A 16,597-nucleotide genomic window follows, 5' to 3' on the forward strand; every position below is an offset into this window, starting at 1 on the left:
TTCCTCCATCTTACTATACTAACTGCTTTTATTGTCATTATTGTGTTACCCAAAGGGTTCGAGTCCAATCTGGGGTACAATGCCAGTTTCATATCAGCATTGGAAACTAGTTTCTATGTGTTTCACATCTTTTTCTTTGCACTTTTAAAAATTTCCCTTCTACTCACTATATCTACTGCATTTGGGGCCATTATTGTGTTACCCAAAGGGTTCGAGTCCAATCTGGTGTACAATGCCAGTTTCATCTCAGCATGGCAATCTAGTTTCTACGTATTTCACATCTTTTCCCTTCTACTCACTATATCTACTGCATTTGGGGCCATTACTGTGTTACCCAAAGCCAACATGGCATGTCTCACATTATGCTCTGTATAGGAAGCAACTGTTAGTTGGAAGAACTGAGGAGTAAAGGTGTTTGTGATGCCCCAGTGGCCTAATGGATAATGCACTGGCCTCCTAAGCCAGGGATTGTGGGTTCGAGTCCCATCTGGGGTGGTTGACAGCAGAGTGGCGCAGCAAAAGCGTGCTGGGCCCATAACCCAGAGGTCAATAGATTGAAACCATCCTTTGCTAACTGTGTTTTGTAAGCTGACTTAGGGCCTTTACAACCTTTAAGTAAAGTGATCCAGATACAGAAAGTACATATTCACCTACTGTAATATTCCAGATGCATATCAGCTTGGGAATGCAATTTTTGTATATTTCACATTCTTTTCTCTGCTCTTTCAAATGCTTTCCTCCATCTTACTATACTAACTGCTTTTATTGTCATTATTGTGTTACCCAAAGGGTTCGAGTCCAATCTGGCGTGGTTGAAAGCAGAGTGGCGCAGCGGAAGCGTGCTGGGCCCATAACCCAGAGGTCAATAGATTGAAACCATCCTTTGCTAACTGTGTTTTGTAAGCTGACTTAGGGCCTTTACAACCTTTAAGTAAAGTGATCCAGATACAGAAAGTACATATTCACCTACTGTAATATTCCAGATGCATATCAGCTTGGGAATGCAATTTTTGTATATTTCACAGTCTTTTCTCTGCTCTTTCAAACGCTTTCCTCCATCTTACTATACTAACTGCTTTTATTGTCATTATTGTGTTACCCAAAGGGTTCGAGTCCAATCTGGGGTACAATGCCAGTTTCATATCAGCATGGCAATCTAGTTTCTACGTGTTTCACATCTTTTTCTTTGCACTTTTAAAAATATCCCTTCCACTGTTATGCTGATGATACCCAGCTATATTTATATATGGAACCAGATGAAAATAATCAGTTAATAAAGCTTCAAGCATGCCTACAAGACATAAAGGCCTGGATGTCCCACAATTTTTTACTTTTAAACTCAGACAAAACTGAATTCATAGTATTTGGGCCCAAAAATCTCAGAGATATGATGTCCAACCATATTGTTACACTAGATGGCATAAGCCTGGCCTCCAGTACTACTGCAAGGAACCTTGGAGTTATGTTTGATCAGGATCTGTCCTTTAACTCACATATAAAACAAATCTCTAGAACAGCCTTCTTCCACCTACGGAACATTGCCAAAATTAGGAGCATCCTGTCTCAAAGTGATGCCGAAAAACTGGTCCATGCATTTGTTACCTCTAGGTTTGACTACTGTAATTCCCTACTTTCAGGATGCCCCAGTAACTCCCTAAAGAGCCTGCAATTAATCCAAAATGCTGCAGCAAGAGTGCTGACTGGAACTAGCAAGAGAGATCATATTTCACCTTCACTAGCTTCTCTCCATTGGCTTCCAATTAAATGTAGAATAGAATTTGAAACCCTGCTTCTTACATATAAAGCTCTGAATGGTCAGGCTCCATCATATTTAGAAGACCTCATAGCACCATATCATCCCAGTAGACCACTTTGCTCTCAGAATGCAGGCCTACTTGTGGTTCCCAGAATTTCCAAAAGTAGAATGGGAGGTAGAGCCTTTAGCTATCAAGCTCCTCTCTTGTGAAACCAGCTCCCAGTTCAGATTCGGGAAGCAGACAGCCTCTCTACTTTTAAGTCTAGACTTAAAACCTTCCTTTTTAATAAAGCATATAGTTATTTATAGTTATGCTGCCATAGGCTTAGACTGCTGGGGGACCCACCCCCCAATGCACTGAGCTCCTTTCCTCCTCTTGACCATCTCTCCTCTCCTCTCATCCCGCAATTGTCACCACTGTATGTCATTAACTCTGTGTGTTCTCTCCCGTAGTTGTCTTTGTCATCCTCTGTCCCCTTCTCTCTGTCCCTTTCTGCAGGTGTCCCCCGGCTTTGAAGCTGTGTGTCTTCCAGCGTGAAGCTACTGGTCCTACCAATCTGCCCAATGTTTTGTTGTTGCTTTTTGTTGCTCTGTTCTTTTCCCTCTCCCCTTTCCACTCACCCCAACCGGTCGAGGCTGATGGCCGTCCACCCTGAGCCTGGTTCTGCTGGAGGTTTCTTCCGTTAAAGGGAGTTTTTCCTCTCCACTGTTGCCTATGGCTTGCTCCAGGGGGAATTGTTGGGTTCTCTTTATATATCTTTATAATCTTGACTTTATTCTGTAAAGTGCCCTGAGATGACTTTGTTGTGAATTGGCACTATATAAATAAAGTTGAATTGAATTGAACTCACTATATCTACTGCATATGGGGCCATTATTGTGTTACCCAAAGCCAACATGGCATGTCTCACATTATGCTCTGTATAGGAAGCAACTGTTTGGTGGAAGAACTGATGAGTAAAGGTGATTGAGATGCCCCAGTGGCCTAATGGATAAGGCACTGGCCTCCTAAGCCAGGGATTGTGGGTTCAAGTCCCATCTGGGGTGGTTGACAGCAGAGTGGCGCAGCGGAAGCGTGCTGGGCCCATAACCCAGAGGTCGATGGATCGAAGCCATCCTCTGCTAACTGTGTTTTGTAAGCTGACTTAGGGCCTTTACAACCTCTTAGTAAAGTGAACCAGATACAGAAAGTACATATTCACCTACTATACAATTCCAGATGCATATCAGCTTGGGAATGCAATTATTGTATATTTCACATTCTTTTCTCTGCTCTTTCAAATGCTTTCCTCCATCTTACTATACTAACTGCTTTTATTGTCATTATTGTGCTACCCAAAGGGTTCGAGTCCAATCTGGGGTACAATGCCAGTTTCATATCAGCATGGCAATCTAGTTTCTACGTGTTTCACATCTTTTTCTTTGCACTTTTAAAAATTTCCCTTCTACTCACTATATCTACTGCATTTGGGGCCATTATTGTGTTACCCAAAGCCAACATGGCATGTCTCACATTATGCTCTGTCTAGGAAGCAACTGTTTGGTGGAAGAACTGATGAGTAAAGGTGTTTGAGAGGCCCCAGTGGCCTAATGGATAAGGCACTGGCCTCCTAAGCCAGGGATTGTGGGTTCAAGTCCCATCTGGGGTGGTTGACAGCAGAGTGGCGCAGCGGAAGCGTGCTGGGCCCATAACCCAGAGGTCGATGGATCGAAACCATCCTCTGCTAACTGTGTTTTGTAAGCTGACTTAGGGCCTTTGCAACTTTTTAGTAAAGTGAACCAGATACAGAATGTACATATTCACCTACTGTACAATTCCAGATGCATATCAGCTTGGGAATGCAATTTTTGTATATTTCACATTCTTTTCTCTGCTCTTTCAAATGCTTTCCTCAATCTTACTATACTAACTGCTTTTATTGTCATTATTGTGTTACCCAAAGGGTTCGAGTCCAATCTGGTTTGGTTGAAAGCAGAGTGGCGCAGCAGAAGTGTGCTGGGCCCATAACCCAGAGGTCGATGGATCGAATCCATCCTCTGCTAACTGTGTTTTGTAAGCTGACTTAGGGCCTTTACAACCTCTTAGTAAAGTGAACCAGATACAGAAAGTACATATTCACCTACTGTACAATTCCAGATGCATATCCGCTTGGGAATGCAATTATTGTATATTTCACATTCTTTTCTCTGCTCTTTCAAATGCTTTCCTCCATCTTACTATACTAACTGCTTTTATTGTCATTATTGTGCTTCCCAAAGGGTTCGAGTCCAATCTGGGGTACAATGCCAGTTTCATATCAGCATGGCAATCTAGTTTCTACGTGTTTCACATCTTTTTCTTTGCACTTTTAAAAATTTCCCTTCTACTCACTATATCTACTGCATTTGGGGCCATTATTGTGTTACCCAAAGCCAACATGGCATGTCTCACATTATGCTCTGTCTAGGAAGCAACTTTTTGGTGGAAGAACTGATGAGTAAAGGTGTTTGAGATGCCCCAGTGGCCTAATGGATAAGGCACTGGCGTTGAGTGAGGATTTTTAACTATAAGCTTCATCAAAAAGGAAAGTTTTAAGCCTAGTCTTAAAAGTAGAGAGGGTGTCTGCTCCCCGAATTTGGATTGGAAGCTGGTTCCACAGGAGAGGAGCTTGATAGCTAAAGGCTCTGCCTCCCATTCTACTTTTGCAAACTCTGGGAACCACAAGTAGGCCAGTATTTTGGGATCGAAGTGGTCTAATTGGGCGATACAGGACTATGAGATCTATTAAATATGATGGAGCTTGACCATTAAGAGCTTTGTATGTAAGGAGGAGGGTTTTGAACTCTATTCTAGATTTTATGGGAAGCCAATGAAGAGAAGCTAGTGAAGGTGAAATATGATCTCTCTTTCCTAATCCAGTCAGCACTCTTGCTGCAGCATTTTGGATTAATTGAAGGCTTTTTAGAGAGTTATTAGGACACCCCAGAAGTAGGGAATTACAGTAGTCCAACCTAGAAGTAACAAATGCATGGACAAGTTTTTCGGCATCACTTTGAGACAGGATGCTTCTAATTTTAGCAATGTTCCGTAGGTGGAAGAAGGCTGTTCTAGACATTTGTCTTTTATGTGACGTAAACGCCAAATCTTGGTCAAAGATAACTCCTAGGTTCCTCACCGTAGTACTAGAGGCCAAAGTTATGTCATCTAGAGTAACTATATTGTTAGACAGCATATTTCTCATGTTTTTAGGCCCAAAGAGGATGATTTCAGTTTTGTCTGAATTTAGAAGTAGGAAATTGTAGGACATCCAGTTCTTTATGTCTTTTAGACATGCTTCAAATTTGACTAATTGGTTAGTATCTTCTGGTTTCACAGATAAATAGAGCTGGGTATCATCTGCATATCAGTGGAAGTTTATGGAATGTTTCCTAATGATTTTGCCTAAAGGTGACATGTAGAGATTAAAAAGTATTGGTCCTAACACAGAGCCCTGTGGAACTCCATAGCTGACTTTGGTGCATAAAGAAGAGTCATCATTAACATGAACAAGTTGGAATCTGTCTGACAGATAAGATTTAAACCAATGTAATGTGGTTCCTTTAATCCCAAATCCATGTTCTAGTCTCTGTAATAAAATGTTGTGGTCAATGGTGTCAAATGCGGCACTAAGGTCTAGTAAGACGAGTACAGACACAAGTCCATTATCTGAAGCCAGGAGAAGATCATTGGAGACTTTTACCAGTGCTGTTTCTGTACTGTGATGAGCTCTAAATCCTGACTGAAAGTCTTCATACAAATTATTCCTGTAAAGGTGATCACATAATTGTTTTGCAACTACTTTTTCAAGGATTTTAGAAATAAACGGGAGATTTGATATTGGTCTATAGTTGGCTAAATCCCCTGGATCAAGACAAGGTTTTTTAAGTAATGGTTTGATTACAGCAACTTTATAGGCCTTTGGTACATAGCCAGTTTCTAAAGATAGGTTAATCAAATCTAATATGAAAGTGTCTATTAAAGGTAGAACATCTTTAAGCAATTTGGTTGGAACAGGGTCTAAAAGACATGTTGTTAGTTTTGAGGAGGCGGTAGTTGAACTTAGCTCAGTGAGATCTATGGGTGAAAAGCAGTCTAAGATGGATTGGGGCCTTATTGAGGATTCTATAGCTGTTGTACATGAAGATCTAGCCGTAATATTTGTAGGGAGGATCTGGTGAATCTTTTCCCTAATGGCTACAATTTTACTAGTAAAGAAAGTCATAAAGTCATTGCTGCTCAAAGTTAAGGGAATACTAGGCTCAACAGAACTATGGCTCTTAGTCAGCCTGGCTACAGTGCTGAACAGAAACCGGGGGTTGTTCTTGTTTTCCTCTATTAATGCGGAATAATATGCTGTTCTGGCATCACGGAGAGCTTTTTTGTATGTTTTTAAACTGTTTTTCCAGGCTAACCGGGATTCTTCTAAATTAGTGGAACGCCACTTCCTCTCTAGCTTTCGTGTTGCCTGCTTTAAGCTGTGCATTTGTGAATTGTACCATGGAGGTCGGCTCCTCTGATTCACTGCCTTCTATTTCAAAGGGGCAACTGTATCTAGTATCCTACGCAGTGAGGCGGCAGAATCGTCAACTAAATAATCAATTTGCACAGGAGTAAGATGGCTACTCACCATAGTATTGACACATGGTGGTGAAAAAGATGAAGAAATAATTTCTTTAAATGTATTCACAGCATTTTCAGATAAACATCTGCTGTAGTGGAATTTTTTCCTAACTGCTGTATAGTCCGTTATTGTAAATTCAAATGTTATTAGAAAATGGTCAGACAGAAGAGAATTATGAGGAAATACTATTAAATTATCAGTTTCAATGCCATATGTAAGGACAAGGTCTAACGTGTGACTAAAACAATGAGTGGGTTTATTTACATTTTGGGAAAAACCAATTGAATCTAATAATGAATTAAACGCAGTGCTCAGACAGTTACTGTCAGCATCTACATGAATGTTAAAGTCACCCACTATAATGACTTTATCTGTACTAAGCACTAAATCAGATAGAAAATCAGAAAATTCAATCAAAAACTCTGAATAAGGGACTGGAGGACGGTACACGATAACAAATAATAGTGGTTTTTGAGTTTTCCAGTTTGGGTGTGAAAGGCTAAGAGTAAGACTCTCAAATGAGGTATAACTATGTTTAGGTCTAGGAATTATTGATAAGCTAGAGTGAAATATTGCTGCTACTCCTCCACCTCGGCCTGTGCATCTAGGAACATGATAATTAATATGACTTTGGGGGGTTGACTCATTTAAACTGACATATTCTTCCTGCTGCAACCACGTTTCAGTGAGACAAAATAAACCAATTTGATGATCATTTATCAAGTCATTTACTAACAAAGATTTAGAAGAGAGAGATCTGATGTTTAATAATCCACATTTAAAAGTTTTGGGTTTTGGTTCAGTATGAGCAGTTGTATTACCCAAAGGGTTCGAGTCCAATCTGGTGTGGTTCAAAGCAGAGTGGCGCAGCGGAAGCGTGCTGGGCCCATAACCCAGAGGTCGATGGATCGAAACCATCCTCTGCTAACTGTGTTTTGTAAGCTGACTTAGGGCCTTTACAACCTTTTAGTAAAGTGAACCAGATACAGAAAGTACATATTCACCTACTGTACAATTCCAGATGCATATGAGCTTGGGAATGCAATTTTTGTATATTTCACATTCTTTTCTCTGCTCTTTCAAATGCTTTCCTCCATCTTACTATACTAACTGCTTTTATTGTCATTATTGTGTTACCCAAAGGGTTCGAGTCCCATCTGGGGTGGTTGACAGCAGAGTGGCTCAGCGGAAGCGTGCTGGGCCCATAACCCAAAGGTCGATGGTTCGAAACTATCCTCTGCTAACTGTGTTTTGTAAGCTGACTTAGGGCCTTTACAACCTTTTAGTAAAGTGAACCAGATACAGAAAGTACATATTCACCTACTGTAATATTCCAGATGCATATCAGCTTGGGAATGCAATTTTTGTATATTTCACATTCTTTTCTCTGCTCTTTCAAATGCTTTCCTCCATCTTACTATACTAACTGCTTTTATTGTCATTATTGTGTTACCCAAAGGGTTCGAGTCCAATCTGGGGTACAATGCCAGTTTCATATCAGCATGGCATTCTAGTTTCTACGTGTTTCACATCTTTTTCTTTGCACTTTTAAAAATTTCCCTTCTACTCACTATATCTACTGCATTTGGGGCCATTATTGTGTTACCCAAAGCCAACATGGCATGGCTCACATTATGCTCTGTATAGGAAGCAACTGTTTGGTGGAAGAACTGATGAGTAAAGGTGTTTGAGATGCCCCAGTGGCCTATTGGATAAGGCACTGGCCTCCTAAGCCAGGGATTGTGGGTTCAAGTCCTATCTGGGGTGGTTGACAGCAGAGTGGTACAGCGGAAGCGTGCTGGACCCATAACCCAGAGGTCGATGGATCGAAACCATCCTCTGCTAACTGTGTTTTGTAAGCTGACTTAGGGCCTTTACAACCTTTTAGTAAACTGAACCAGATACAGAAAGTAAATATTCACCTCCTGTACAATTCCAGATGCATATAAGCTTGGGAATGCAATTTTTGTATATTTCAAATTCCTTTCTCTGCTCTTTTAAATGGTTCCCTCCATCTTACTATACTAACTGCTTTTATTGTCATTATTGTGTTACCCAAAGGGTTCGAGTCCAATCTGGGGTACAATGCCAGTTTCATATCAGCATTGGAAACTAGTTTCTATGTGTTTCACATCTTTTTCTTTGCACTTTTAAAAATTTCCCTTCTACTCACTATATCTACTGCATTTGGGGCCATTATTGTGTTACCCAAAGGGTTCGAGTCCAATCTGGTGTACAATGCCAGTTTCATCTCAGCATGGCAATCTAGTTTCTACGTATTTCAAATGCTTTCCTCCATCTTACTATACTAACTGCTTTTATTGTCATTATTGTGTTACCCAAAGGGTTCGAGTCCAATCTGGGGTACAATGCCAGTTTCATATCAGCATGGCAATCTAGTTTCTACGTGTTTCACATCTTTTTCTTTGCACTTTTAAAAATATCCCTTCCACTGTTATGCTGATGATACCCAGCTATATTTATATATGGAACCAGATGAAAATAATCAGTTAATAAAGCTTCAAGCATGCCTACAAGACATAAAGGCCTGGATGTCCCACAATTTTTTGCCCCATGTGAAATATGCCCCAGTGGCCTAATGGATAATGCACTGGCCTCCTAAGCCAGGGATTGTGGGTTCGAGTCCCATCTGGGGTGGTTGACAGCAGAGTGGCGCAGCAAAAGCGTGCTGGGCCCATAACCCAGAGGTCAATAGATTGAAACCATCCTTTGCTAACTGTGTTTTGTAAGCTGACTTAGGGCCTTTACAACCTTTAAGTAAAGTGATCCAGATACAGAAAGTACATATTCACCTACTGTAATATTCCAGATGCATATCAGCTTGGGAATGCAATTTTTGTATATTTCACATTCTTTTCTCTGCTCTTTCAAATGCTTTCCTCCATCTTACTATACTAACTGCTTTTATTGTCATTATTGTGTTACCCAAAGGGTTCGAGTCCAATCTGGCGTGGTTGAAAGCAGAGTGGCGCAGCGGAAGCGTGCTGGGCCCATAACCCAGAGGTCAATAGATTGAAACCATCCTTTGCTAACTGTGTTTTGTAAGCTGACTTAGGGCCTTTACAACCTTTAAGTAAAGTGATCCAGATACAGAAAGTACATATTCACCTACTGTAATATTCCAGATGCATATCAGCTTGGGAATGCAATTTTTGTAAATTTCACATTCTTTTCTCTGCTCTTTCAAATGCTTTCCTCCATCTTACTATACTAACTGCTTTTATTGTCATTATTTTGTTACCCAAAGGGTTCGAGTCCAATCTGGGGTACAATGCCAGTTTCATATCAGCATGGCAATCTAGTTTCTACGTGTTTCACATCTTTTTCTTTGCACTTTTAAAAATATCCCTTCCACTGTTATGCTGATGATACCCAGCTATATTTATATATGGAACCAGATGAAAATAATCAGTTAATAAAGCTTCAAGCATGCCTACAAGACATAAAGGCCTGGATGTCCCACAATTTTTTACTTTTAAACTCAGACAAAACTGAATTCATAGTATTTGGGCCCAAAAATCTCAGAGATATGATGTCCAACCATATTGTTACACTAGATGGCATAAGCCTGGCCTCCAGTACTACTGCAAGGAACCTTGGAGTTATGTTTGATCAGGATCTGTCCTTTAACTCACATATAAAACAAATCTCTAGAACAGCCTTCTTCCACCTACGGAACATTGCCAAAATTAGGAGCATCCTGTCTCAAAGTGATGCCGAAAAACTGGTCCATGCATTTGTTACCTCTAGGTTTGACTACTGTAATTCCCTACTTTCAGGATGCCCCAGTAACTCCCTAAAGAGCCTGCAATTAATCCAAAATGCTGCAGCAAGAGTGCTGACTGGAACTAGCAAGAGAGATCATATTTCACCTTCACTAGCTTCTCTCCATTGGCTTCCAATTAAATGTAGAATAGAATTTGAAACCCTGCTTCTTACATATAAAGCTCTGAATGGTCAGGCTCCATCATATTTAGAAGACCTCATAGCACCATATCATCCCAGTAGACCACTTTGCTCTCAGAATGCAGGCCTACTTGTGGTTCCCAGAATTTCCAAAAGTAGAATGGGAGGTAGAGCCTTTAGCTATCAAGCTCCTCTCTTGTGAAACCAGCTCCCAGTTCAGATTCGGGAAGCAGACAGCCTCTCTACTTTTAAGTCTAGGCTTAAAACCTTCCTTTTTAATAAAGCATATAGTTATTTATAGTTATGCTGCCATAGGCTTAGACTGCTGGGGGACCCACCCCCCAATGCACTGAGCTCCTTTCCTCCTCTTGACCATCTCTCCTCTCCTCTCATCCCGCAATTGTCACCACTGCATGTCATTAACTCTGTGTGTTCTCTCCCGTAGTTGTCTTTGTCATCCTCTGTCCCCTTCTCTCTGTCCCTTTCTGCAGGTGTCCCCCGGCTTTGAAGCTGTGTGTCTTCCAGCGTGAAGCTACTGGTCCTACCAATCTGCCCAATGTTTTGTTGTTGCTTTTTGTTGCTCTGTTCTTTTCCCTCTCCCCTTTCCACTCACCCCAACCGGTCGAGGCAAATGGCCGTCCACCCTGAGCCTGGTTCTGCTGGAGGTTTCTTCCGTTAAAGGGAGTTTTTCCTCTCCACTGTTGCCTATGGCTTGCTCCAGGGGGAATTGTTGGGTTCTCTTTATATATCTTTATAATCTTTACTTTATTCTGTAAAGTGCCCTGAGATGACTTTGTTGTGAATTGGCACTATATAAATAAAGTTGAATTGAATTGAACTCACTATATCTACTGCATATGGGGCCATTATTGTGTTACCCAAAGCCAACATGGCATGTCTCACATTATGCTCTGTATAGGAAGCAACTGTTTGGTGGAAGAACTGATGAGTAAAGGTGATTGAGATGCCCCAGTGGCCTAATGGATAAGGCACTGGCCTCCTAAGCCAGGGATTGTGGGTTCAAGTCCCATCTGGGGTGGTTGACAGCAGAGTGGCGCAGCGGAAGCGTGCTGGGCCCATAACCCAGAGGTCGATGGATCGGAACCATCCTCTGCTAACTGTGTTTTGTAAGCTGACTTAGGGCCTTTACAACCTCTTAGTAAAGTGAACCAGATACAGAAAGTACATATTCACCTACTATACAATTCCAGATGCATATCAGCTTGGGAATGCAATTATTGTATATTTCACATTCTTTTCTCTGCTCTTTCAAATGCTTTCCTCCATCTTACTATACTAACTGCTTTTATTGTCATTATTGTGCTACCCAAAGGGTTCGAGTCCAATCTGGGGTACAATGCCAGTTTCATATCAGCATGGCAATCTAGTTTCTACGTGTTTCACATCTTTTTCTTTGCACTTTTAAAAATTTCCCTTCTACTCACTATATCTACTGCATTTGGGGCCATTATTGTGTTACCCAAAGCCAACATGGCATGTCTCACATTATGCTCTGTCTAGGAAGCAACTGTTTGGTGGAAGAACTGATGAGTAAAGGTGTTTGAGAGGCCCCAGTGGCCTAACGGATAAGGCACTGGCCTCCTAAGCCAGGGATTGTCGGTTCAAGTCCCATCTGGGGTGGTTGACAGCAGAGTGGCGCAGCGGAAGCGTGCTGGGCCCATAACCCAGAGGTCGATGGATCGAAACCATCCTCTGCTAACTGTGTTTTGTAAGCTGACTTAGGGCCTTTACAACCTCTTAGTAAAGTGAACCAGATACAGAAAGTACATATTCACCTACTATACAATTCCAGATGCATATCAGCTTGGGAATGCAATTATTGTATATTTCACATTCTTTTCTCTGCTCTTTCAAATGCTTTCCTCCATCTTACTATACTAACTGCTTTTATTGTCATTATTGTGTTACCCAAAGGGTTCGAGTCCAATCTGGGGTACAATGCCAGTTTCATATCAGCATGGCAATCTAGTTTCTACGTGTTTCACATCTTTTTCTTTGCACTTTTAAAAATTTCCCTTCTACTCACTATATCTACTGCATTTGGGGCCATTATTGTGTTACCCAAAGCCAACATGGCATGTCTCACATTATGCTCTGTCTAGGAAGCAACTGTTTGGTGGAAGAACTGATGAGTAAAGGTGTTTGAGAGGCCCCAGTGGCCTAATGGATAAGGCACTGGCCTCCTAAGCCAGGGATTGTGGGTTCAAGTCCCATCTGGGGTGGTTGACAGCAGAGTGGCGCAGCGGAAGCGTGCTGGGCCCATAACCCAGAGGTCGATGGATCGAAACCATCCTCTGCTAACTGTGTTTTGTAAGCTGACTTAGGGCCTTTGCAACTTTTTAGTAAAGTGAACCAGATACAGAATGTACATATTCACCTACTGTACAATTCCAGATGCATATCAGCTTGGGAATGCAATTTTTGTATATTTCACATTCTTTTCTCTGCTCTTTCAAATGCTTTCCTCAATCTTACTATACTAACTGCTTTTATTGTCATTATTGTGTTACCCAAAGGGTTCGAGTCCAATCTGGTTTGGTTGAAAGCAGAGTGGCGCAGCAGAAGTGTGCTGGGCCCATAACCCAGAGGTCGATGGATCGAATCCATCCTCTGCTAACTGTGTTTTGTAAAGTGATTTAGAGCCTTTACAATGTCTTAGTAAAATGAACCAGATACAGACAGTACATATTCATCTACTGTACAATTCCAGATGCATATCAGCTTGGGAATGCAATTTTTGTATATTTCAAATTCCTTTCTCTGCTCTTTCAAATGCTTTCGTCCATCTTACTATACTAACTGCTTTTATTGTCATTATTGTGTTACCCAAAGGGTTCGAGTCTAATCTGGTGTACAATGCCAGTTTCATCTCAGCATGGCAATCTAGTTTCTACGTATTTCACATCTTTTCCCTTCTACTCACTATATCTACTGCATTTGGGGCCATTACTGTGTTACCCAAAGCCAACATGGCATGTCTCACATTATGCTCTATATAGGAAGCAACTGTTAGTTTGAAGAACTGAGGAGTAAAGGTGTTTGTGATGCCCCAGTGGCCTAATGGATAATGCACTGGCCTCCTAAGCCAGGGATTGTGGGTTCGAGTCCCATCTGGGGTGGTTGACAGCAGAGTGGCGCAGCAGAAGCGTGCTGGGCCCATAACCCAGAGGTCAATAGATTGAAACCATCCTTTGCTAACTGTGTTTTGTAAGCTGACTTAGGGCCTTTACAACCTTTAAGTAAAGTGATCCAGATACAGAAAGTACATATTCACCTACTGTAATATTCCAGATGCATATCAGCTTGGGAATGCAATTTTTGTATATTTCACATTCTTTTCTCTGCTCTTTCAAATGCTTTCCTCCATCTTACCATACTAACTGCTTTTATTGTCATTATTGTGTTACCCAAAGGGTTCGAGTCCAATCTGGCGTGGTTGAAAGCAGAGTGGCGCAGCGGAAGCGTGCTGGGCCCATAACCCAGAGGTCGATGGATCGAAACCATCCTCTGCTAACTGTGCTTTGTAAGCTGACTTAGGGCCTTTACAACCTTTTAGTAAAGTGAACCAGATACAGAAAATACATATTCGCCTACTGTACAATTCCAGATGCATATCAGCTTGGGAATGCAATTTTTGTATATTTCACATTCTTTTCTCTGCTCTTTCAAATGCTTTCCTCCATCTTACTATACTAACTGCTTTTATTGTCATTATTGTGTTACCCAAAGGGTTCGACTCCAATCTGGTGTGGTTGAAAGCAGAGTGGCGCAGCGGAAGCGTGCTGGGCCCAAAACCCAGAGGTCGATGGATCGAAACCATCCTCTGCTAACTGTGTTTTGTAAGCTGACTTAGGGCCTTTACAACCTCTTAGTAAAGTGAACCAGATACAGAAAGTACATATTCACCTACTGTACAATTCCAGATGCATATCCGCTTGGGAATGCAATTATTGTATATTTCACATTCTTTTCTCTGCTCTTTCAAATGCTTTCCTCCATCTTACTATACTAACTGCTTTTATTGTCATTATTGTGCTACCCAAAGGGTTCGAGTCCAATCTGGGGTACAATGCCAGTTTCATATCAGCATGGCAATCTAGTTTCTACGTGTTTCACATCTTTTTCTTTGCACTTTTAAAAATTTCCCTTCTACTCACTATATCTACTGCATTTGGGGCCATTATTGTGTTACCCAAAGCCAACATGGCATGTCTCACATTATGCTCTGTCTAGGAAGCAACTGTTTGGTGGAAGAACTGATGAGTAAAGGTGTTTGAGATGCCCCAGTGGCCTAATGGATAAGGCACTGGCGTTGAGTGAGGATTTTTAACTATAAGCTTCATCAAAAAGGAAAGTTTTAAGCCTAGTCTTAAAAGTAGAGAGGGTGTCTGCTCCCCGAATTTGGATTGGAAGCTGGTTCCACAGGAGAGGAGCTTGATAGCTAAAGGCTCTGCCTCCCATTCTACTTTTGCAAACTCTGGGAACCACAAGTAGGCCAGTATTTTGGGATCGAAGTGGTCTAATTGGGCGATACAGGACTATGAGATCTATTAAATATGATGGAGCTTGACCATTAAGAGCTTTGTATGTAAGGAGGAGGGTTTTGAACTCTATTCTAGATTTTATGGGAAGCCAATGAAGAGAAGCTAGTGAAGGTGAAATATGATCTCTCTTTCCTAATCCAGTCAGCACTCTTGCTGCAGCATTTTGGATTAATTGAAGGCTTTTTAGAGAGTTATTAGGACACCCCAGAAGTAGGGAATTACAGTAGTCCAACCTAGAAGTAACAAATGCATGGACAAGTTTTTCGGCATCACTTTGAGACAGGATGCTTCTAATTTTAGCAATGTTCCGTAGGTGGAAGAAGTCTGTTCTAGACATTTGTCTTTTATGTGACGTAAACGCCAAATCTTGGTCAAAGATAACTCCTAGGTTCCTCACCGTAGTACTAGAGGCCAAAGTTATGTCATCTAGAGTAACTATATTGTTAGACAGCATATTTCTCATGTTTTTAGGCCCAAAGAGGATGATTTCAGTTTTGTCTGAATTTAGAAGTAGGAAATTGTAGGACATCCAGTTCTTTATGTCTTTTAGACATGCTTCAAATTTGACTAATTGGTTAGTATCTTCTGGTTTCACAGATAAATAGAGCTGGGTATCATCTGCATATCAGTGGAAGTTTATGGAATGTTTCCTAATGATTTTGCCTAAAGGTGACATGTAGAGATTAAAAAGTATTGGTCCTAACACAGAGCCCTGTGGAACTCCATAGCTGACTTTGGTGCATAAAGAAGAGTCATCATTAACATGAACAAGTTGGAATCTGTCTGACAGATAAGATTTAAACCAATGTAATGTGGTTCCTTTAATCCCAAATCCATGTTCTAGTCTCTGTAATAAAATGTTGTGGTCAATGGTGTCAAATGCGGCACTAAGGTCTAGTAAGACGAGTACAGACACAAGTCCATTATCTGAAGCCAGGAGAAGATCATTGGAGACTTTTACCAGTGCTGTTTCTGTACTGTGATGAGCTCTAAATCCTGACTGAAAGTCTTCATACAAATTATTCCTGTAAAGGTGATCACATAATTGTTTTGCAACTACTTTTTCAAGGATTTTAGAAATAAACGGGAGATTTGATATTGGTCTATAGTTGGCTAAATCCCCTGGATCAAGACAAGGTTTTTTAAGTAATGGTTTGATTACAGCAACTTTATAGGCCTTTGGTACATAGCCAGTTTCTAAAGATAGGTTAATCAAATCTAATATGAAAGTGTCTATTAAAGGTAGAACATCTTTAAGCAATTTGGTTGGAACAGGGTCTAAAAGACATGTTGTTAGTTTTGAGGAGGCGGTAGTTGAACTTAGCTCAGTGAGATCTATGGGTGAAAAGCAGTCTAAGATGGATTGGGGCCTTATTGAGCATTCTATAGCTGTTGTACATGAAGATCTAGCCGTAATATTTGTAGGGAGGATCTGGTGAATCTTTTCCCTAATGGCTACAATTTTACTAGTAAAGAAAGTCACAAAGTCATTGCTGCTCAAAGTTAAGGGAATACTAGGCTCAACAGAACTATGGCTCTTAGTCAGCCTGGCTACAGTGCTGAACAGAAACCGGGGGTTGTTCTTGTTTTCCTCTATTAATGCGGAATAATATGCTGTTCTGGCATCACGGAGAGCTTTTTTGTATGTTTTTAAACTGTTTTTCCAGGCTAACCGGGATTCTTCTAAATTAGTGGAACGCCACTTCCTC

The 16,597-nt window shown here is 41.0% G+C and overlaps 5 non-coding genes across 5 annotated transcripts; all 5 read left to right on the top strand.

Annotated features, from left to right (window-relative positions):
- Window positions 1–2,730: 2,730 nt before the first annotated feature.
- trnar-ccu (transfer RNA arginine (anticodon CCU)) lies at window positions 2,731–2,803 on the top strand. Its single transcript has one exon. It is a non-coding gene; the product is annotated as a tRNA-Arg (tRNA).
- A 529-nt stretch (window positions 2,804–3,332) lies between these two features.
- Window positions 3,333–3,405, top strand: trnar-ccu (transfer RNA arginine (anticodon CCU)). The gene has a single exon. It is a non-coding gene; the product is annotated as a tRNA-Arg (tRNA).
- A 7,884-nt stretch (window positions 3,406–11,289) lies between these two features.
- trnar-ccu (transfer RNA arginine (anticodon CCU)) lies at window positions 11,290–11,362 on the top strand. The gene has a single exon. It is a non-coding gene; the product is annotated as a tRNA-Arg (tRNA).
- Window positions 11,363–12,493: 1,131 nt separating this feature from the next.
- trnar-ccu (transfer RNA arginine (anticodon CCU)) lies at window positions 12,494–12,566 on the top strand. The gene has a single exon. It is a non-coding gene; the product is annotated as a tRNA-Arg (tRNA).
- A 1,535-nt stretch (window positions 12,567–14,101) lies between these two features.
- trnal-caa (transfer RNA leucine (anticodon CAA)) lies at window positions 14,102–14,173 on the top strand. Its single transcript has one exon. It is a non-coding gene; the product is annotated as a tRNA-Leu (tRNA).
- The last annotated feature ends 2,424 nt before the right edge of the window (window positions 14,174–16,597 follow it).

The sequence above is a fragment of the Channa argus genome, unplaced genomic scaffold (assembly GCF_033026475.1).
Source record: "Channa argus isolate prfri unplaced genomic scaffold, Channa argus male v1.0 Contig013, whole genome shotgun sequence".
Lineage (NCBI taxonomy): Eukaryota > Metazoa > Chordata > Actinopteri > Anabantiformes > Channidae > Channa > Channa argus.